The sequence below is a fragment of the Dendrobates tinctorius genome, unplaced genomic scaffold (genome assembly GCF_039654945.1).
Source record: "Dendrobates tinctorius isolate UK_male_01 unplaced genomic scaffold, ASM3965494v1 ptg000093l, whole genome shotgun sequence".
Classification (NCBI taxonomy): Eukaryota; Metazoa; Chordata; class Amphibia; order Anura; family Dendrobatidae; genus Dendrobates; species Dendrobates tinctorius.
Genome location: NW_027361761.1, coordinates 9,336,350 through 9,360,858, shown reverse-complemented (window position 1 = coordinate 9,360,858; position 24,509 = coordinate 9,336,350).

Genomic DNA, 24,509 nt, shown 5'->3' with positions numbered 1-24,509 from the left:
TTCTCTGCAGAATCTCTACAAGACTGACTGTTTCAGGATCATGAGGAAAATGCTGCAAACTAAAAGAATGTGTTAATTCAGCTCTAAATTTTCTGTTCTTTTAAAAGTGGGCTGTCAGCAAAAAGAAAATGAATCTGCAGCGCTTCTGTAGTAGCAATCCGCAGATAAATACTGAAATTAAGTATGTGCAGGTGTCTAATTGGAAATACAGCTGCAGGGAAAAAATGAAATGTTATTCCCCCTGTAGCTGCTTACTTCCAGTTAACTGGGCAGTGCACAGTCATTGCTCACTGCACAGTGCTGTAATCACTCCCTCATGCAGCTGGACTGGCAGCTCGCTCGCATTTTTTTTTCGTAAAAAATTGAGTAGTAATTTTTTTTTTCAATGTATCCAATCTGTTTTATGAGAGAGAGGAAGAGAATGTGTCCAAAATATAGCAGAACAGATACTAGCTACACCATATCATTAATCAATTACACTGGCACTGCTGCTGCCACCAGTCCTCTATGTCCCAGTAAAGACCTGACAGCAAACTGACCAATATAAGTCAGAATTTTGTAGGGCTGTTCAGATAACAATTTTTTCACATGCAGTAAATGTTCATGTGAAAAATATCAGAGAATGTATTATTATCTTCTATGTATAGGATGAGACTCACCTACTCAAGTTTACGATTGCCAAAAAAAAAATATTTTACGAATGAATTCATTGCCATTATTAACATAGGAAACTGTATTTGATCTTCTACATTTTAAAATGTTGACGTATAAAAATGGATATCACATTGACGTCACAGGGATGTCACACAGACGTAAAAAAAACAGACAACCGGATGGCAACACTGATGAAAATTTTCATCCAGAAAATTTGTACGATTTTTCTTATGCTCATCTGACTCCACCCTTACAAAGTAGTATCGGGTTTACAAATGAGTAAATGTACTGAAAAATAAAATCATATTTATATTGGTTATATTTTATTATATTTTAAACATTCTCTCTGAATGGAGGAGCGCCGTATTGAACTCACTTAGCATAGGAATGCGGTGACAGGGAAGGAAGAAAGGAAGGAGACATAGGCCCCGATTCATCAAACCTATTACACCAGAGTATATGATTTTCAAAAGTCGCAAAGTTTTTGAGCAATGTGGGGTTGCACAAAAATTTGGCTACTTTAGTAATTTTCACTACTGTTCACCCAGCTCCACTAAAATGGGGATAGCTGAGGTTGGATGTTAGCGCAAATAGGGAGGGACACCACCACTCGTCTAATTCATAATGACCTGTGACATTCCTAACACTAGAAATCTTTCTCTAGTCCTGGAACAGAATGAATCTGGATCATCTGATTTCAACAAGCCCCTTCATCAAGACCGATGTTAACGCCGTCGTTCTTGATGAATCGAGGCCAAAGACTGAAGAGACCGTTGAAAGCGGAAAGAGAGCAGATTGCATAAAGGGGTATAAAGAACAATACAGTATTGTACTTTTCCTCCTGCCAAAGTGTAGATCGGAAAAATCAGTAGAAGGATTAATGGAGTGTGCCACTTATTTTTGTAAGCATATATTATTCATTGTATCAACAATTGTTCCACCTTTGTCCCTCTTGACTGCCATTTTTCTTGCACCTTGCTTATCCACCATTGACATTAAGTGCATTTTTCCTGCACTATGAATATTTTGCCCTTATGTCTTTCCTAAGTATTTTCTGTCCTACCCTTACACCAACACTAGTGACACATACAGCAGCTAGATAATTACATTATAATCTGATCTATGGAGGCACAATGGTGCCCCGCAAAGTTGGACAAGTCTACTCACACTATCAGAGGGCAGAGACAAGGATCGGCCATGTTGAATTGCAAAGCCTTAGGGCCTTTTACACATAGCGATATTGCTAGCGATATCGCTAAAGGGTCACCGATTTTGTGACCCAGCAGCGATATCGCTAGCGATATCGCTACATATGACACTCATCTCCGACCAGCCCCCCTGCTGGGTATCGCTGATCGTGCGAGATCGTCCAGGTCCATTTCTCATCGTCGGCTTCCTGCTGGCACCGACGAGCGAGCCATGGACGCGGGCAGAAGACGGTCATCATCGCTGCGTCTGACAGGTGAATAACGACCGCCGAGCATCGCTGCGTCGCTGGTGAGATCTGCCTGTTTGGCAGCTCACTAGCGACCATTTAGCGTTGCATCAGCGATCCTGACCGGGTCGCATGTATGATTGTTAGTGAGGTCAATGGAGGATAGTTTGCTTACCTGATGGCTATTGAAGGTGTATAGCGGTTGTCCCATCATGCCATTATTGACCTTTTGATTGGATGTGTCCAATAGACACAGGCCCAACTTCTCTCTCAACAGGGCTCGGCTCTTACTGTTAGGAGTTAGAAAAGTGGCCATGCATGCGCAGTTCTCTTCATTTATCCCTAAGGGAGCTACAAATATTGCCAAATGAGTGCCATCAGCCATTTTGGATCCTTCATAGAAATGAATGGAGAGTGCCCCAAATGCACAGACACCTCGCTAAATCCTGAGAGTGAGTGACGACATTGTGATTGATTGCTGTACTAAGCTTGGTGTTGAATAGAAGTACTGATGGTGGTTCAGGCACTGCAATAATGTATTGATGGTGTTTCTGGCCATACACTCATGTACTGATGGTGGTTGTGATGCTGCATTCATGTATTGAAGGGGGATCTGGCACTGTATTCATGTACTGACGGTGGTTCTGACTCTGCATTCATGTACTGATATTGGTTCTGGCACTGCATTCATGCATTGACAGTGGTTCTGGTGCTGAATTCATGTATTAATGATGGTTCTGCCACTGCATTTATTTTCTGACTGTGGTTCTTGTGCTGTATTCATATCCTAATGGCGGTTATGGTGCCTCACTCTTGTGCTGACAGAGATTCTGATCTTGTACACATGTAGCAATCCATAACATGCTTCGTGACTGTGTTGACAATTAGAAATCCTCAAAAATTAGAGATTTCAGATTATGAAAAAGATTTGGCGAGTTTCTGCTCCAAAAACTCAGTTTAAGTTCCTGTATGTTCACACTGATTTTTAGCAGAAACTCTTCAAATCCTCCTCAAATACTCAAAACTTGCTTCTGGTGATGTATTAATGTACTATTGATGGTTACGGCGATGTATTCATGTAATTATATCTTTACATTTTTTACAGCCCTTAGGATTGGTTCAATATGGCAATGTGGCCCTAGGACAAAAAAATGTTTTGCAACCCCTGTTTTAGGTAAAAAGTCCTGAATACACTCTTTAACTTCAGTTTTACTACAGTCTCAAAAGCAAAGAAGCCACAACTCTGGGTAATATACAATATTTTAATTTTAATTCTGCTTGATACCAATAACAGCCAGGCTATATCCGTGTTGTCCTAGGGAAAAGCCACTTAGTTTATTGGAAGACCTAAACACCAGAAGCCCCTTTCCTCCCACCTGATGATTGGGTCCAGTTGAGCACCAAGCCAAAATCACTAGACCTAAAAGATTCCCCAATGGATGGGTATTTTGGCATCACTACTCTAATTTTGAGGTTGCAGGGTCATCTTGGTCAATTGCTTTGTCAATTCCCAGAAATTCTGTACCAAAATGCAAAAAAAAAATAAAAATTAGCATTTCCTTCACGGCAAGCGTTTGTATTTCTACAGCTGTAAAATCCAGCATTCTCCATAAATTTACATTTCACTGCACCACTGACACAATTTGGCACACAGAACAGGATTCTAAGAGTCTCAACTTATTACCCGGCCGGCCGCGTAACTCGAAGCGAATTGCCGAGAACAATCTTCCTACGAGGCTTTCGTAGACCCTACTAGAAGTGACCTCAAGTGTGCGGTGTTTAAAATAATTAGTTGAAATATAAGGGGCGAACGCAACATTAATTAAACATAAATTAGTCGACTTTACAGCTCCTATCCGCAGCCCTGTCACAGCCGATTATTTAATATCCACAGTTCAGAGCAGTCAAATAGATTTCCCCGTATGTGAGACGGAGTGTGAAGTGTGGTAATGTTCCTAAGTGGAGAACAAAAATCTCTTTTTTGTGTCCCACCACTGCTTGAGGCAACATTCTTGGAAACCTCTGAATAGGAAGGAAAAGGAAAACCTGAGATATATACACTGTGACAAGCCAGGAGGCTAAGCTGCACCGGTAAACCGTCCTGTGAATGCCAGTCGCCTGTGGCAGTGACATTACCACATTTTGCTAAGCTTCAGAAAAGGGAAATTCAACTGACTACAGCTATGAAGTGAGGCCGCAGTCTAAACCAGATAATGTGCCCTGACAATACTGTCAGGCAAAAAAGGCAGCGATTCCATTGATTTTATCACATTCGAGACGTATTACCTTGAGCTGTGGATGTTTGAGGGTATATGAAAGTGCTATAGGGAATATGGAAGGAAACTTACACTGATTTGGGCAGGAGCAAGCCTCAGACTATGGGGAAGAGAACTCCGCAGCCGACATATAGACCGTGCGGCCGGGGATCGGTGCGCACATTGATTTTTTTTTTTACCACTGGTGTTCATTGTGCATGCTAAGAATAATTAGATCTCGATGGAAATATCTGTGCACAGAGTGAAATCTAATTTATCTTTAACCCCTAACCTCCCGTTCAGAAACGTTTCTGCATTTTTAAGATACTTTCAGTGGCTCATCAGATAAGTAAAAAATGGGTTCTCTGCTGCTGAGCACAGTCCCATAGACAGTAAGCACATCAAAAAAGTGCTGGGACCTTCATGGATCTGCTGTAACATGTAAGGAAACTGGTAGTATTTAATTTGCCTGTAGCGCCACTACACAGAGTCCATTCTTGTCAATGGGCTGTCTGAACACTACAAGACAGGGTAGGTTCCTCCAGAACAAGAGACACTCTTTGGCCAACACATAAGGATTTTAACACAGAAATGTTATATCTAGGGTCAGACATATCATTGGAGAAACCTGTGTGACTGCACCAGGGGTCCAAGAGGTTGGAGGGCCCATTCAATCTGCAGAGCGACAGGAATTGTGCGTTATGATGAGCTATTGGGCGACAAATGGCCCATATTCTATTCTTGCACTGGGGCTCTCTCTTGACAGTGTCAACTAGTGGTCATATCAGTTGGGGTCTTACTGCTAATACCTGAATGATAGATGAGTGAATGGATTCATAATTAACTGAATCCATCATGTATTTTTTTGAAAAATTAGCATTTGCCAGAATCCAAATTTTTCGGGATTCAATTTGCACCAATCCAACAAAATGGCACCCAGACGCTTTTAATTTAGGACTGGGAAGGGGTAAAATAATAAAAATCTTTATGCTCACTTTTCTCTACCTCTTTTTATGCCACGTCTACTGCTTATGCTGCCACTCCTCCCAAGGGTTTTGTACTTCAATTATTCCAATCAGGAGATGTTTGACCTCGCACGGTCACTTGAAGGAGGGCAATGTGCATTAAGATGTGCACTGCCCCCCTCAAGAACGCATGAGACCAATCAATGACCTCACAGTGATCTGAGTGCTGGAATAGGTGGGACAGAAACAGAAGACTGAGTCGCTGATTCTCCAGAGGTGGTGGAGTCAACGCAAGTCAAAAATGAGTGTACAAGTATATAGTAGGTTTTTTTAATCCTTTCCTTCAAGGGCAGTTTTGATTCAGACCAAATTTGCTGGCTGAATTCGAGGGCATATGCTTTCTCTGAATCTTGGGAGATTCTTATGACCTCCAATCAACTTCTTTTCCCAGTGTCGACAGAGAGATTTTTGAGCATGTTTACTGCTGCTCCATTCATTCTTTATGGGACTGGCATATATACAAGTGCTATACTGTCTGTCCCTCTTTTGGAGCTTGTTGGACGTCCCCTTAAGACAGCTAACTGGTATTAGCGAAACGCGCGTTGGGGTGTCCAGGAACGCAGCGGTGGTGCTCTGCTATGTGAGTATTTACTCTATGTCTCTTTCCCTGCTTCCCCCAGCTTGGCTCTTCTTTTGATGTTTTTCTCTTGCGCCTACTAGTAGTGGGACAATACAGGCTATGGATAGCCAGGTCCTATATTAGCACTATGGGATTTTTTTCCACTATGGGACATCACTGTTTGATATTTGAGTCCATGGGGGATTGCTGCATGGGGAAAGTCATATTAGCTGTGATGGTATGAGTACTTACCGCTACACATTTCCCGGCTCTGGTGTCTACTTGAATACATTGTCTGTACATGTGTTATATTATGCATTTTTATCTTTTTGTATGTGGTAATAAAGGTTATATATTTTAAGTAAAACTCCTGTTGTTCTCAGGTTTCTCTGCTATTTCACAGTGGAGTGATTTATGCACTTAAAGGGTGTGTGTACACCCGGTGCTAATTTACTATGAGTCTGGTATATGTTATCCCAATAAAAGGCCACAGGGACAAATCCTCCTGGATGCACGTTGCAGCGCTCAGCCTTAAAGTCAATTTACAATGCAAGGAATATTCGATTCACGATAACCTTGCAGTTTTAACAGGCTACCGATCCCTAACGAACGAGAAGAACATTTGTGAATCTTTTAGTGCCACACTAGTCATAACTGTTTTTTAACTCTTTAGGCTGATTTATTTTAAATTTTTCTTGTAATTCCAAAGGAGAGGAGGAGTGTTAAATTTTTCTCCTCTTTGCAGAACCTCTTACCTTTCAGGGGTTTGTTGACATTAAGAATATGCAGAATGACACCCTGATAGGACCCTCAGTGATCAACTGTAATTGGAAGCAAAACTTGTCAGTGTGTTCAACTTTCCTGCAGCACCAACACAGGGGAAATCAGGTATTACACTGTGTCTATTTATATCAATGAGTTTTCTGTGTTGTGGACTTTGTTAGTGGACTCAGAATTCCATAATAAGGTATATTAAATTGGGTTTTCTAACATTGTATTTCTTTTTTTACTACAGTGTCTTGACATAAATCAATACAATTGTGCACAGGCAGGAATTATGGGGGTATTTAGATATAATCCTACAACAGGAAAGTCCTATCTGGTGTAATAACATTCTGTCAGTGGTCTCCTGGGAGCTCTAAAATGGCAACCACAGACAGCATTAGCGCAAGTCACTTTGCTTTCCAAATCCGAAGGGTTGCACTGGCCTTCACCCTTTATCCTCTGTACGGGGATCTGGACTTAAAGAGGGGCCCATGGTCTGGGGCCACGGAATAAGCTGCTGTTTGGTACTGCAGACTGGCAGGAATGGACAGGTAGTTGAGACAGAACCAAGAGGGCAGGAAAAGTTCTAAATCAGATTACACAAGAATAGCCAGAAACACAAGCCAAGGTCAAAACAAGGAGCAATAATACTACAAGTAGCTGAACAGACATGACTAAACCAGAGGAGCACAAGACTATATTTGTCAGCTTCCAGCAGTAAGCTGGAAGCTTAAGTAAGGTGTGGTGCTCTCTAATTGGAGGGAGCTGATAAATCTGGCTGGACATCACACACACCAACGCTGTCAGAGTGGACGGCACTGCATTCCCCATCCACCCTATCTAAATGGCTGGACAGAGCCTGCGCCATCCAGATCTTCTAGTCACAACGTGTCTTCTATCACCAGCTCCACCCACAGAATGAATGCGGCAGCAGCGCCTGGCGACAGAAGAAGATATTACAGGAGCTAGTCCTGGTGGAGATGCCACATCTGGTAGTCCAGGTTGCCCTCAGCTCCTTTAATGGACTCTGCGGTGTCTACTCATACAAGATATAGGTGAAGGTTATGCTCTTGGGGTTCCCTGTGATCTAAAGAGGGTCCCACATCAATTATTTTATTTACAGTGAGAGTAGATTTTATGGCCATGGCTGCTCTTGAATATGTCTGCTTAGTTTTTGAGTGGTCATTTAACATGACTAGTTTTATTTCCTGCCACTTATGGGTAAAATTCATCCTTAGTTTTCAAGCAGTTAGTTGTCTCATGTTGTTCCTTTCTTCAGGAGTGCACCACTCCCTTGCTACTTGCCCCGGTACTCTCTGCCAGTTGGGGAGCAGTGCGCTCCTGAAGGCTGACATATTGTGACAGCAACATGGCTGAGCCGCTGATCTGAACTGTACATTTTCCTATCCTAATAGTAGAGACGGCTCACCTTTGTAGGAATGCTGAAGATGGCCAGATAGAGCAATCCAGTCAACTTCTTAGCTGTGCTTGCAAGCTATATAGCAAATAGCTTGACCTAGGAGTTCGGCCACTTCTGAAGTGTCCATTAACCTTGGCAGTGAGCTGTATACTGCAGAATTAAAAATCTTTAGACTCTTAAGAAGGGAAAGGATTTTTAAAAAGAGATAAATTGCACTTTGCAATTGCACCCAATTAATAAGAAAGAAAAAGATAACTTATCTTGACAAATTTGTTTTTACGTGTGCTCCATCTCTGTGTTGTAGCCTATTCGATCTTCATTTTTGCATTTGCATGCCAAGCAGTCTCAATATAGTTTGCACAGACCCTGTTTTATAATTTAGCCTTGCTGTTCGGTGACATTGTCTCTTAAAAAGAAGGGTTGAAAAGAAGGTAATTTTAAAAAAAAAACAGCCTTAAAATGTTGCACACTGTGAGACAGCGACGTGTGCAAATAGATTAAAAGAGCATATAAAGGTGCGCCTTCAGACAACTACAAATAGTGATTCTGCCAGAGATGCAGGAATAACATCAGTGGCTCCATAAGTGTTCAAAAGATATGACTAGAGGCAAGGTCCTAAAACCACCTGCTTATACAAAGATCTGTTAGCGGAGATATTAAAATACATAAACATGATAGCGTCTTTATAGACTGCGACAAATAATAACATATTTGTACGGCAAACGAACAGAAATGCAGATTTGAATGTGTTTATTCTCCTTTTGTATTTATTAGGTTACGAAACAAGGAAGCAATTTTAACTTTAACCTGTGGAGAGATAAAATCCTGGCTTTGAAAGGATGGTAATGCTTAGTAGGGCTGTTTGCAATGAGGCACGCACTTAATGGATCTCACGGAAAACTTGTGAAATGCAACCAAGTAAAACAGTAACAGTCCGTTCTCACCACTTCTCTCAGGATGGTCAATGGCGGTCGCTTGAGGATGACCCAACACCCAAAGTTCCTCCGGGATCAGATGCTCATCATCACTTTGCCCAGCTCCTAGGCCGGTCTCATTCTCTTAGGAGCCACTCTTATGGACATATGTAACCCAACTCATTAATGTCATTCACACCAGTTCAACTTGGTTAGCGCTGTGGTGGTGAGCATTATTTTGTTTTGGGTCATTCCCTACAGTAAGAAGGCGCCATTCTCTTTCACCCTCTCTGAGTCTCTAAGCTTCAATGTAGCAATCATTATTGTCTACAGTCTTGGAGTCCATTTCCACACTACGACCATGGAACAACTGGCACTAACAATTCCCATCTGTCCCAGGACCTTGCCTTACTCTTATCAAACTTCTTTCCCGCACCTTCTGTACCTCCAGGTTCTCTCCCTCTTTTTGCTATGTAACTTCCCGATGTGACCGTGTCAAAAGGATATCACTCAAAACAAAGCAGACAGTAACCTGAGACATAGCACTTGTCTACTGTGAGAATGTTGGTGATCTAGAGGCAAAAGGGATTGAGAGTGTCCTAAGGAAATGCTAGGGTTTTGTGGAGACCCATAGAAAAGAGGTGTCACTATGGTGCCCTGTAGCAATAACATTGTCACTGTAAGTCAGTTAGGAATAAGGAATATGTCACAAAGGTGGCATGAGGCTTAGACTATCTTCACCTCTGAGGAGGTAATTTTTCAGATGTCTGAATAGGATTTAAGTGATGTTGGCTCTGTCAGGACCCAAAGTGGTTTGTGTTGTGAGAGACTTCAACCTTGGGTGATACTAAAGCTGGGTCATGAATGAATGACCTACAGCTTTGTGGCATGTGATGTGAAGATAACATTGATCAGTGGGTTCTTTGAGGTAGTATTACGAGCAGAGATGATTAAATTTTCTAAAATTCAAATTTGCCAGGTTTGACATTTTTGTCTCCAAAAATTTGATAGGAAGCAAATTGATTTGACACAAATTGCAATAGTGTAAAGCCTTCAATTGCTCTGAAATGATGTGTGTAATATTCTGGAGACCCCTAAAACTCTATGCAACCTCTTTCAATCTCCTTTAAAGGGTTGTCCATTCCTCCTCAATTATTATACTCTCTAATGAAATATACAAATAGACTATACTCACCTCTGGTGCCACCACCATTCCAGCGACGTTGGCGACGGGTCTTCTGGTGCTCACGTGGCGTTATGTCATGTGAACCCTGCAACCAATCAGTGACTGCTACAGTCTCACTTCCTTCAGACGTAACTGACATTTGGATGAAGTCAGAGAGCAGCAGCTGTAACATCAACGTGGCCTCAATGTAGAATTGGATAATAACCCTGTAGTAGCCAACAGTCAATTTAATAATTCAATGCACTAACTGACTTTTCATGGTTTTTCAATTGAAAAATAATTCCAAAATTATTCCCATTTGCGCTTTTGTGATCCGGCAGACCATTTTGTGCTGAACACTGACTCAATTTGACGATGCTGCTATCAGAGGTAATGTCATCCTTCTGTGACTGAGACGGGTGATATGCCATATGTTTCTTAACACCTTCTTCTTTTTCCTCACTAATAAGCTTGCCAGAGGCAAAAGAGGCCAATTGTGATCTACATTTGGTAGTACTACTGTTCAGATGGCTGGGTCCAGTGGTGACTGAGCTTTTGTTGCTGCTAGTGGCTCCCAAATTCGAAGCCCTTTATGTTTTTTTTTCTTTTACACTACCCCTTCCATTCCTTTGTCTTTTACCATACATTTTGTACAACACTATAATTAACTTTTCACAATCTTTTCAATTATTCAAATCTTTTCCAAAAAGGATTAAACAAGAAATGATAGTAGGTAGCTAAATGTACAGAAAGCAAAATGTGTCAGCAGGTCGATGTACAGGTGTGGCGTGTACGGTTGTCATATTGGACGGGTAAAACAGATGGGCAAAAATAGATATGCACAGTTAAATGTCTACATTTTTTTTTCAACCCTACCACCCCAAAATTAACATAATAAGAAATGTTAGTTAGGTCCAAAATGTCTTCACCAGTAACAGGGCACTGTAATGGTGTGGCATGTATGGATGTAAAATTTGACTAGTAAAAAGCAAAACTGCTCTGGAGCATCTCAGACCAGCAGCCCGAAGTAACCAAGACTGGGTCGATGAAAATTACAAAAAAAGGCACTACTAAAAAAGAAACAGCAGTAAAAAAAATGCATCAAAACGACCCAACATTGCTAAAGGATGGCTTTATCAGTACAAAAGGAAAGATATAAATAAAGCTGCGTGAAATGCGGGACAGCTGGTTTACTAGGAAGGCTGATGAAATCCAGGGATATAAAGGCAGCTATGATTTCAAACTCTTCTATGATGGGCCTAAAGGCTCTATATGGACCCAAATCATTCAATATCTCATCTATCCTCAACGTAGAAGGAACTAAGTTGCTGACAGAAAAGGAACAGATTCTGGAACGGTGGGCTGAGTACTTCAACAGTGTCCTCAGCCATTATAAACAACAAGGCCATTGCTCGCCTGCCCCAGGTAAAAATCAACAAGGACATTGATGTTCTTCCCAGTGAAGATGAAGTCAGGAAGGCAGTAAAAGAACTCTACTGTGGCAAGGTGCCCGGAAAAGATACCGTCAATGTTGCGATAACCATCGAGGCATCTCCCTTCTGTCTACTGCTGGGAAGATTCTGGATTGCTTCTTACTTAACAGCCTCCTCCACCTAGCTTGAGCAAGGTCTACTACCCAAAGCAGGTGCGACATCTGTGGTGAATGTGGGAAGGCAGATATAGTCTTCGCAGTGCATCAACTCCAGGAAAAGTGCCAGAAGTAATGTAGCGACCTTTTCGTGACCTTTGTGGACTTCACCAAGGCTTTTGACACAGTCAGCAGAGATGGTCGGTGGAATAACACGGCATAGTTTGGCTGCCAGAGCAGTTCAACACAATCGTCCTTCAGCACCATGATGGTATGAAGGTGAAGGTTCTGAATGTAGACAAACCAGAGGCTTTCCTAGCTACAAAGTGCGTAAAACAAGGCTTTGTACTCGCCCTGACCCTGTTCAGAAAGCTACTTTCTGACATTTTTAGGGATGCCTCTAGCAACTTCAAAGACAAAATCCATGTCATTTACAGGACTGAATGCTAGCTTTTCAACCCCAGATGCCTGAAAACTGTTAGAAAGGTGCATGAGACTGTTATTCATGACTTCATGTTTGTTGATGACTGCGCACTCAACACCAGCACAGAGTAGCAGATGCAGCCTGAAATGGACTATTTTTCACAAGCTTGCGATAACTTCAGTCTTGTTACCAATACTAGAAAGACCGAAGTTTTGTATCAACATGCTCCAGGAAAACCATACCAGCAGCCATGCATTACAGTGAAGGAACAAAATAACACAACCTCAAAGGAGTTGACAACTTCTCCTATCTAGGAAGAACACTCTCCCGCGTAGTGACCATAGATGCTGAGGTCAATAACAGATTTTCCAAGCATGCATCACCTTCGAGAGACTGTGTAAGAATGTCGGGGAAGGAAGGGTAATCATCCATAGGCCGGGATCACACATGCGAGGAATATGGCCGAGTCTTGCATGTTAATACCCAGCACTGCCTCCGGCACTCAGGAGTGGAGCCTGTGGCTGCATGTATTGCTGTGCAGCTGCATGCTCCGATCCGAGTGCCAGCGGCAGTGCCGGGTATTAACCCCTTTCTGCCATATGACGTACTACCCCGTCCATGTGCACTGGGACTTAATACCCAGGAACGGGATAGTACGTCATAGCGATCAGCGGCGCTCACGTGGTAAGCGCCGCTGATCGCGGCCGGGTGTCAGCTGATTATCACAGCTGACACCTGGCACTATGTGTCAAGGCGGTCAAGGACCGCCCTGACACGTTAACCCCTGGCACACTGCGATCAAACATGATCGCAGTTTGCCGGGGGGGTTAAGGGAAGCATCGGCAGGGAGGGGGATCCCTCCGTGCTTCCCTGAGACCCCCAGAGCAGCGTGATGTGCAGCGCTGCTCCGGGGGCCTCCTTCCCTGCAGGTCCCTGGATCCAAAATGGTGGCGGGGACCTTCAGAGGACTGCAGGGAGCCGGCTTCCTCAGTGCCTGCAAAGCGCAGGCATGAGGAAGCCTTCTGCAATGCCTGTGACAGATCACTGATCTGTCACAGCAACAGTGATGTCCCCCCTGGGACAATGTAATAAAGTTAAAAAAAAAAAGTGTAAAAATAATTTAGAAAAAATCGCTAAATAAATTAAAAAAAAAAATATTCCCTAATAATTTCATACACATATTTGGTATTTCCGCGTCTGTAATGACCCGCCCTATAAAACTGTCCCATAAGTTAACCACCTTAGCAAACCTCTTAAAAAATAAAAAAAAAACAAAGCAAAAAATAATGCTTTATTATCATACCGCCAAACAAAAAGTGCACTAACGCGCGATCAATAAGACGGATATAAATAACCATGGTACCCCTGAAAACGTCATCTTGTCCCGCAAAAAACGAGCTGCCATACAGTATCATCAGCGAAAAAATAAAAAAGTTATAGCTCGCAGAATAAAGCGATGCAAAAATAATTATTTTTTATATCAAATTGTTTTCATTGCATAAAACCGCCAAAGCATAAAAAACGACCTAAATGAGGTATCGCTGTAACCGTACTGACCCGAAGAATAGAATCGCTTTATCAATTTTACCGCATGCGGAATGGTGTAAACGCACCCCCCAAATGATATTCTTGAAATGCTGGTTTTTGTTCATTCTGCATCCCAAAAATCGGAATAAAAAGCGATCAAAAAATGTCACGTGCCCAAAAATGGCACCAATAAAAACATCGACTTGTCCCGCAAAAAATAAGACCTCACATGACTCAGTGGGTCCATGTGGCGATGCAAAAACTATTTTTACAATAAAAAGCGTCTTTTAGCGTGTGACAGCTGCCAAAAATAAAAACTCGCCATACATAGTAAATCAAACCCCCCGTTATCACCCCCTTAGTTAGGGAAAAATAATAAAATTTAAAAAATATATTTATTTCCATTTTCCCATTAGGGCTAGGGCTAGGGTTAGGGCTAATATTAGGGTTACGGGTGTGTTGGGGTTAGGGTTGGAGTTAGAATTGGGGGGTTTCCACTGTTTGGGCACATCAGGTGCTCTCCAAACGCAACATGGCGTCTGATCTCAATTCCAGCCAATTCTGCGTTGAAAAAGTCAAATGGTGCTCCTTCCCTTCCAAACTCTGCCATGTGCCCAAACAGTGTTGTACCCCCACATATGGGGTATCAGCCTACTCAGGACAAATTGCAAAACAACTTTTGGGGTCCAATTTTTCCTGTTACCCTTAGGAAAATAAAAAATTGGGGGCAAAAATATCATTTTTGTGGAAAAAAATATGATTTTTATAAACTTCTGTGAAGCACTTGGGGGTTCAAAGTGCTCACAACACATCTAGATAAGTTCCGTGGGGGGGTCAAATTTCCAAAATGGGGTCATTTGTGGGGGGTTTCTACTGTTTAGGCACATCAGGGGCTTTCCAAACGTGGCATGGTGTCCAATCCCAATTCCAGCCAAAAAAGTCAAATGGCGCTGCTTCCCTTCCGAGCTCTGCCATGCACCCAAATAGTGGTTTACCCCCACATATGTGGTATCAGCATTCTCAGGACAAATTGCACAATAACTTTTGAGGTCCGGAAATAAAAGAAGTGTGTTAGTTATGGGTGACTCACTACTAAGAGGCACGGAGGCAACTACGGTATCTGCAGGCCGGACATAACCGCACGAGAAGTATGCTGCCTGTCAGGAGCAAAAATCAAGGATGTGGCCAACAAGATACCAACTATCCTCAAATCCAAGGATGAGGACGCTTTCCTACTGATACATGTAGGCACAAACGACACGGCAAGAAATGACCTACCAACTATCTGCAAAGACTTTGAAATTCTGGGGAAGAAAATAAAGTAATGGAACGTTCAGGTTGTTTTCTCATCAATCCTCCCAGTCGATGGTCATGGCATCAGAAGATGGAATAGGATACTAGAGGTGAACAACTGCCTACGACGGTGGTGCAGGCAGCAAGGATTGGGATTCTTGGACCATGGCATTAATTACCTCTACGATGGACTTCTCGCAAGAGATGGGATACACCTCACAATACCTGGGAAACACACATTCGCCAGAAGACTTGCCACACTCATCAGGAGGGCTTTAAACTAGAAGAAGAGGGGATGGGAGGAAAAACAGCAGACAAGAACATGCAGCAGAAGGACAAACTAATCAAGGATACTAGATGTGGTACAGAGGACCCAAGACAGGGTACTCAGAGGGAAGCTAAGAAAAAGGAAGCAAAACTTCTTTCCTGCATGCTGACCAACGCAAGAAGCCTGACCAATAAGATTGAAAATCTGGAGTTGGTAATGTATGAGGAAAAATACGACATAGTAGGAATAACTGAGACATGGTTAGACGACAGCTATGACTGGGCGGCTAACTTGCAAGGATATGATTTGTTTAGGAGGGATCGTAAAAAAAAAGGAAAGGGGGTGGAGTCTGTCTATATATAAAGTCCACTTTAAAGCCCACACTAAGAGAAGATATACAAGAGGGAAACGAAGAGGTAGAGTCTCTATGGGTGGAGATACAAGGAGGGAAAAGTAATAAAATCCTCATAGGGGTTTGTTATAAGCCACCAAATATAACAGAAACCACTGAAAATGTATTATTGAAACAAATAGACAAAGCAGCAAATCACAATGAGGTGATTATTATGGGGACTTCAACTACCCCGACATAGACTGGGAAACTGAAACCTGCGGATCTCAGAAAGGAAACCAATGTCTGTCAGTGACCAAGGATAATTATCTGTCACAACTTGTGCAGGGCCCAACTAGAGGGACAGCCCTTCTGGACTTAATTTTAAGCAACAGGCCAGATAGAATAACAGAAGTCCGAGTCGATGGCACCTAGGGAACAGTGACCACAATATAATACAATTCCACTTGTCCTTCAGTTAGGTGCCCTGGAAGGGGGCTACAAAAACGCTGAATTTCAGGAAAGCAAAGTTTGATCAGCTTAGAGATCACCTTCGCCGAATTGATTGGGTCAATGTCCTCAAAAATAGGAGCACAGAAAATAAATGGGAAATATTTAAATCAGTTTTACACACCCACTGCGAGCTAGCCATACCGTACAGAAATAAAAGGGCCAGGAACAGGAGAACACCAATGTGGCTAAATAAGGATGTAAAAAGGGCAATAAATAACAAGAACAAGGCAATGAAGCTAAAACAAGAAGACAATGAAGAAGCATTAAAAAGTTATAGAAAAAAAATAAAATGTGTAAAAAACAAATACTGTACATTTAGCAAAAGTGGAAGCTGAAAGACTCATTGCTAAGGAAAGTAAAGCAAACCCCAAACTATTGTTTAATTATATAAACAGTAAAATGATTAAAATTGATGGTGTTGGCCCTTTAAAGAACAATGAGGGTGAAATCATAGAGAGCGATGTGGGAAAAGCAAATGTTTTAAATAATTTTTTCTCAACAGTGTTCACACAGGAAAAGGATTTGCCAGGGGAAATGCAGAGTGATAATGTAAACTCCCCAATAAGTATTACCTGCCTAACCCAGGGAGAAGTGCAGAACCGCCTTAGTAAGATTAAAATTGACAAATCACCAAGCCCTGATGGCATTCACCCTTGGGTATTAAGGGAGTTAGGTAATGTGATAGACAGGCCTCTATTCCTTATATTTAAAGACTCTATAGAAACAGGGTCTGTTCCTTTTGACTGGCGGCAAGCAAATGTGGTACCAATATTCAAAAAGAGGTGTAAAAGGGAACCTGGAAACTATAGGCCGGCAAGCTTAACATCTGTTGTGGGTAAAATTTTTGAAGGGTTTCTAAGGGATACCATTATGGAATATCTCAATGCTAATAAATGTTTAACTCCATATCAACATGGATTTATGAAGGATCGCTCCTGTCAAACTTAGGCCTGTTTCACACTTCCGTTTTTGACCATCAGTCAAAATCTGCCGTCTTTGCAAAAAACGGATCCGCCATTTTTTTGGGCGGATCTGTTTTTTTCCCCATTGACTTGCATTACCGGCAGATTTTGACGGATGGCCATCCGTTGGATCCGTTTTTTTGCGGATCCGTCAATTTTTTTGCGTCCGCCGAGATGCCTGGACGGACCATGTAACGTTTTTTGTACTGCAGGATCCGCATTTTTATACAGCGCATGCCCGGAGAAATAAAGTCAGGAGGAAATTTAACCCTGAAATCATTTCTGGCGGACAGAAAAAAAAAATCTCTCTCTCTCTCTCTCTCTCTCCTTCCTTTCCGGACAGCGGTTCCTTTAAAATTCTTCATTCGGCGGATCCGTCAAAAAAAACGGTCCGGTGGCATCCGTTCACATCAGTTAACAACGGATCCGCTTTCCGCCATTTTGGCGGATTTTAACTGACACAAAAAAACAGAGGTGTGAAACAGGCCTACCCTGATCAGCTTCTATGAGGATGTAAGCTCTCAAATGGACCAAGGAGAATCATTGGATGTCATTTATCTAGACTTCTCTAAAGCATTTGACACTGTCCCACATAAAAGATTGGCAAGTAAGATGAGAAACATTGGGCTAGGGGAAAATGTGTGTAGATGGGTAGGTAGCTGGCTTAGTGATAGAAAAGAAAGAGTGGTTATTAATGGGGCATACTCAGATTGGGCCAGGGTTACTAGTGGGGGACCACAGGGTTCTGTATTGGGTCCCCTACTATTTAATATATTTATTAATGATCTAGTGGATGGCTTACACTGTAAAATATCAGTATTTGCAGATGATACAAAACTATGTAAGGTAGTTAACACAAAGGAGGACAGTTTGCAACTACAGACAGATTTGAGTAAATTGGAGAATTGGGCTGAAAAATGGCAAATGAGGTTTAACACAGATAAGTGTAAGGTTATGCACATGGGAACGAGAAACAGATGCTACAATTACTTACTAAATGGGAAACTGCTGGGGAAATCAGACATGGAAAAAGACTTAGGCATCTTAGTCAATAAGAAGCTAAATTGGAGTGCCCAGTGTCAGGCAGCTGCCACCAAAGCAAATAGGGTCATGGGATGAATTAGAAGAGGTCTGGCGACACGAGATGAAAACATAATTCTCCCTCTGTACAAATCACTCATCAGACCACACTTGGAGTATTGTGTGCAATTTTGGACGCCGGTGCTCAAGAAAGACATTACTGAACTTGAAAGGGTTCAAAGGCGGGCTACTAAAATGATAAATGGAGTTGGTTCACTACAATACCCAGAAAGGTTATCAAAACTAGGTCTATTTACTCTAGAAAAGAGAAGACTTAGGGGAGACCTAATATATATGTACAAGTATATCAGAGGGCAATACAGAGATCTCTCCAATGAACTGTTTGTACCAAGGACTGTGACAAGAACAAGGGGGCATTCTCTTCATTTGGAGGAAAGACAATTTCTGCACCAGCATAGAAGAGGGTTCTTCACGGTAAGAGCAGTGAGGCTCTGGAATTCTCTTCCTGAGGAAGTGGTGATGGCCAACTCACTGAATGAATTTAAGAAAGGAATGGATGCTTTTCTTGTGAGTAACAGTATAGAAGGTTACGAATAACAGAATATTATAGGTAGATGGTTGACCCAGCTTAGGGGAAGGAATTTTTTTCCCTATGGAGAAAATTGGCTTCTACTCTGTGGGTTTTTTGCCTTCCCCAGGATCAACAATGCAGAACAGCTGCACTAAAGATAGGCTGAACTAGATGGACATAAAAAACTATGTTACTATGTTAGGTCCTGTTACCCTTGGAAAAATAAAAATTGAAGGTGAAAAGATCATTTTTGTGGAAAAAATATGATTTTTAAATTGTACGGCTGTACGTTATATGAAAAATATGATTTTTTAATTGTACGGCTGTACGTTATAAACTTCTGTGAAGCCCTTGGGGGTTCAAAGTTCTCACCACACATCTAGATAAGTTCCTTGGGGGGGGTTTAGTTTCCAAAATGGGGTGACTTGTGGGGGGATTCCACTGTTTAGGTACATCAGGGGCTCTCCAAACGTGACATGGCGTCCGATCTGAATTCCAGCCAATTTTGCATTGAAAAAGTCAAATGGCGCTCCTTCCCTTCTGAGCTCTGCCATGCACCGAAACAGTGGTTCCCCCCACATATCAGGTATCAGCGTACTCAGGACAAATTGCACAATAACTTTTGCAGTCCAATTTCTCCTGTTACCCTTTGGTAAAATAAAAAAAATTGGACCTGAAGTAATTTTTTTGTGAAAAAAAAGCTAAATGTTCATTTTTTTTAAACATTCAAAAAATTCCTGTGAAGCACCTGAAGGGTTAATAAACTTCTTGAATATGGTTTTGAGCACCTTGAGGGGTGCAGTTTTTAGAATGTTGTCACTTTTGGGTATTTTCTATCATATAGACCCCTCAAAGTGACTTCAAATGTGATGTGGTCCGAAAAATAAAATGGTGTTGCAAAAATGAGAAATGGCTGGTCAACTTTTAACCTCTATAACTTCCTAACAAAAAAAATTTTGGTTCCAAAATTGTGCTGATGTAAAGTAAACATGTGGCAAATGTTATTTATTAAGTTTTTTGTGTTCCATATCTCTGTGATTTAAGGGCATAAAAATTCAAAGTTGGAAAATTGCAAAATTTTCAAAATTTTTGCCAAATTTCTGTTTTTTTCACAAATAAACGCAAGTTATTTGAATGAAATTTTACCACTACCATGAAGTACAATATGTCACGAGAAAACAGTGTCAGAATCGCCGGGATCCATGGAAGCGTTTCAGAGTTATTACCTCATAAAGGGACAATGGTCAGAATTGTAAAAATTGGCCCGGTCATGAACGTGCAAACCACCCTTGGGGGTTAAGGGGTTAACATGCGAGACTCGGCCGTATTCCTCGCATGTATGATCCCGGCCTTATAACAAAGCTGATGGTCTACTGCTGGTTGGCCTTTGCCACACTTCTCTATGCCAGCCAGACCTGGGCTGTCTACAGATGACATGCTAAGCATCTCAATCACTTTCTCGTGATCTGTCTCAACAGACTTCTCCACATAAGGTGGCAAGCCAATTTGCCTGACACGGTAATCCTGGAACAAACTGAGTTCTGCTGCAAGTGGGCTGGAGTCGACCTGAGAGTCGACAACAATAAATGGGAGCAGCTTTCCCTGGGCTGTCCACCTTGGTGAGGCAGAATCATCTGAGGAACCCATGCAGCTGAATATAGGAGAATCTTTGAGACAAAAATATCTGCTGTCCTAACCACATACAGTGGGGCAAAAAAGTATTTAGTCAGTCAGCAATAGTGCAAGTTCCACCACTTAAAAAGATGAGAGGCGTCTGTAATTTACATCATAGGTAGACCTCAACTATGGGAGACAAACTGAGAAAAAAAAATCCAGAAAATCACATTGTCTGTTTTTTTTTCATTTTATTTGCATATTATGGTGGAAAATAAATATTTGGTCAGAAACAAAATTTCATCTCAATACTTTGTGATATATCCTTTGTTGGCAATGACAGAGGTCAAACGTTTTCTGTAAGTCTTCACAAGGTTGCCACACACTGTTGTTGGTATGTTGGCCCATTCCTCCATGCAGATCTCCTCTAGAGCAGTGATGTTTTTGGCTTTTCGCTTGGCAACACGGACTTTCAACTCCCTCCAAAGGTTTTCTATAGGGTTGAGATCTGGAGACTGGCTAGGCCACTCCAGGACCTTGAAATGCTTCTTACGAAGCCACTCCTTCGTTGCCCTGGCGGTGTGCTTTGGATCATTGTCATGTTGAAAGACCCAGCCACGTTTCATCTTCAATGCCCTTGCTGATGGAAGGAGGTTTGCACTCAAAATCTCACGATACATGGCCCCATTCATTCTTTCATGTACCCGGATCAGTCGTCCTGGCCCCTTTGCAGAGAAACAGCCCCAAAGCATGATGTTTCAACCACCATGCTTTACAGTAGGTATGGTGTTTGATGGATGCAACTCAGTATTCTTTTTCCTCCAAACACGACAAGTTGTGTTTCTACCAAACAGTTCCAGTTTGGTTTCATCAGACCATAGGACATTCTCCCAAAACTCCTCTGGATCATCCAAATGCTCTCTAGCAAACTTCAGACGGGCCCGGACATGTACAGGCTTAAGCAGTGGGACATGTCTGGCACTGCAGGATCTGAGTCCATGGTGGCGTAGTGTGTTACTTATGGTAGGCCTTGTTACATTGGTCCCAGCTCTCTGCAGTTCATTCACTAGGTCCCCCCGCGTGGTTCTGGGATTTTTGCTCACCGTTCTTGTGATCATTCTGACCCCACGGGGTGGGATTTTGCATGGAGCACCAGATCGAGGGAGATTATCAGTGGTCTTGTATGTCTTTCATTTTCTAATTATTGCTCCCACAGTTGATTTCTTCACTCCAAGCTGGTTGGCTATTGCAGATTCAGTCTTCCCAGCCTGGTGCAGGGCTACAATTTTGTTTCTGGTGTCCTTTGACAGCTCTTTGGTCTTCACCATAGTGGAGTTTGGAGTCAGACTGTTTGAGGGTGTGCACAGGTGTCTTTTTATACTGATAACAAGTTTAAACAGGTGCCATTACTACAGGTAATGAGTGGAGGAAAGAGGAGACTCTTAAAGAAGAAGTTACAGGTCTGTGAGAGCCAGAAATCTTGATTGCTTATTTCTGACCAAATACTTATTTTCCACCATAATATGCAAATAAAATGAAAAAAAAACAGACAATGTGATTTTCTGGATTTTTTTTTCTCAGTTTGTCTCCCATAGTTGAGGTCTACCTATGATGTAAATTACAGACGCCTCTCATCTTTTTAAGTGGTGGAACTTGCACTATTGCTGACTGACTAAACACTTTTTTGCCCCACTGTATATGTAAGGAGATTGACCGGACCGTGGGTACTTGCATGCCTGGTCCGGAACAAAAAGGCTGCATCCTCTGTTTCCAGGGGGAAGCCTGAGAGAGGCAGACCTTCCCCTGCTGCAAGAGGGAATTAGGAGAGAGACGGGGCTTCCTGCTGACAGGAGGGGGTGGGAGAGCGTAAAAAGAGTGCGCAGGCTCAGGGGGAATGAGAAGAAAAAGCGCACGCTGCAGGAGAGGTTGGCGCCAAGTGGAGTGGGCAGAGAAGAGCGCTCTCTGCTTCCCCCACCAGAGAGTGTTGGCCCTGTGACAGGCCGTGCTGCTGCTGTCAAGGATAGGAGCTGTAGTGCTGGGGGGGGATTAGCTGAGCCAGCAGAGCCATGCCAGCAGTGAAGAGCCGTGCAGATTCGTGCCAGCAGAGTGGAGCATGCGGAGCCGTGCGGAGTTAAGCCAGGTACCGTACACTAAGAAACAGAGAGTACCGCACCAGCTCTGCCCAAGAGTGACCGCATACTTGACAGACCCCTGCATTCAGGTCCACCATTTGTGTATGACTGACTGTCAGCTCCCTGCTACCCTCCACGGTAGGAGGCTTCCTCAGTTGAAGGCAGAGACTGCACTGAGTGTGCGACGCAGAGAGACAGGCGGCTAGGCCAGAGCCTTACTACTAAGGACCGCGGAGTGAAGTCTCATTCTGGTAGGTCCCTCACACTGGACTCAGTACCGTACAAGATACTTTTAAGCATGGGGAATCTTCCTGCCCCTCAGAGACTTCGCTGAGACGTCTCGTGCCGCTGTTGCCGGTGCCACCATTGGATCCCCGCCTGTTACAGACCTCACCGAGATGTCACGTGACTCTGGTGCCGGTGCCACCGTTGGATCCCTGCCTGTTACAGACCTCACCGAGACGTCACGTGCCGCTGTTGTCGGTGCCACCATTGGAACCCTAAACCTCTTCACGCCTGAAGACTACATTCCGATAAGTTTAAACTCTTTCTTACTGAACTCTCATTCATCCCTTATCAACCCTGTCATACTCCCAGTTCTACCACGTCCAAACTCCCTTTACCATCCTTTGTCCTATTACCACTCCTCTGTGCTCTGCTACTCCCTGCGTGGACTATATTTGTTGTTAATAAAAACTTGTTAACTTTTGATTTGTCTGTTGTCTGTGGCGACATCCCGTGTTCCTGCGATTTCTTCATATACGTACTACTTATGTCATGTGATAAGCTTCAGGGCCAGGATTGGCCTCATCAGTCATTCCTGTAGCCACTGATCCTCCTCTAAACTCTGAAGTTATTGGCATCTTCGACTATGAAGGATGAACAGTATAAATCAAATGCTTAAAAAAAATTTTTTTTTCATTATTTTTATAACAATCATAATTCATTTCTTTTGTACATGTGTTATGACTATGGTTAATACTGTATGTCTGTTTTTCTTCACAGTATAATATTTTGTAAAAGTATCATTTTAAGGACTCTTACTCTTGATCTTCATGATGTACAGATCGCTATATGACACAATACATTATGCACCTATCTTTAACTTATCTTTAACTTTTGGCCATCGCCAATGAAGGTTTGGATGCTGTATGTATTGAGTGTTGTTCCTGTCTTTTGTGCCTTCAGGCTCCCATGTCTTCAGGCCATTGATCATAGGTGACAAACGTGGATCTACGTTCTCTGTTGGATATCAGAATGGTGTTCTCACACTCAGTACAATCACTTTCACTATATGTCTTCCTGCCAGATTTCTTCTATAATGAGCTCAGCAATTCCAGTGGTTGAGTATCAGTTACTGTCACTGAAGCTCTGACACCTCCAGACAGGATCTCCTCATCTGTGGAAAGTGGTTTGATTCCATCAATTAGTGAGTCATTGGACACTGCTTATGGTCTCTAAGGCACTTTGTGTGCCACCATGTGGTGCCTCTATGCAATGTATCTAAGGCGGAATACTCTTGCAAAACAACATGTAAAGGAACATGCCCACAGTGAAGTCAGAAGCACAAAGGGATGCACAATGGTCCCTAGATTTCAATAGACACTGTGCTACAGATGTATACGGCAAAGATCCATGTCAGAGTTTTATGTGTGAGACCTTTGAACAAACCTCCCACGGGCGAGCTGACCTGGTGTACCACCCCCTATACAGGGAGCATTAGGGGAAGACCCAAGGCAGACTATCACCACAGTAGCTGGTACCCAGGGGAGAGGCCCAGGAGTAGCCGCGCGGGGGGGCGGAGAGGCTGGCGGACAACCGACAGGACTGGAACACGGAGGACGAACAGGACTGGGATGACGAAGGCAGAACAGCAACACGGAGGAGACAGCAAGGCGGAGGCTCGGGCTGGAGGACAAGGCTTGAGACACAGGAACGAGGCTGGACGGGACCACAGGCAGGCAAGCACTAGGAGAGAGGAACACGGAGAGTAAGGAACAGGCACAGGCAAAGGAGCTGCTGGCAGGGGAATGCGCGGCAGGATGTGGGGCCA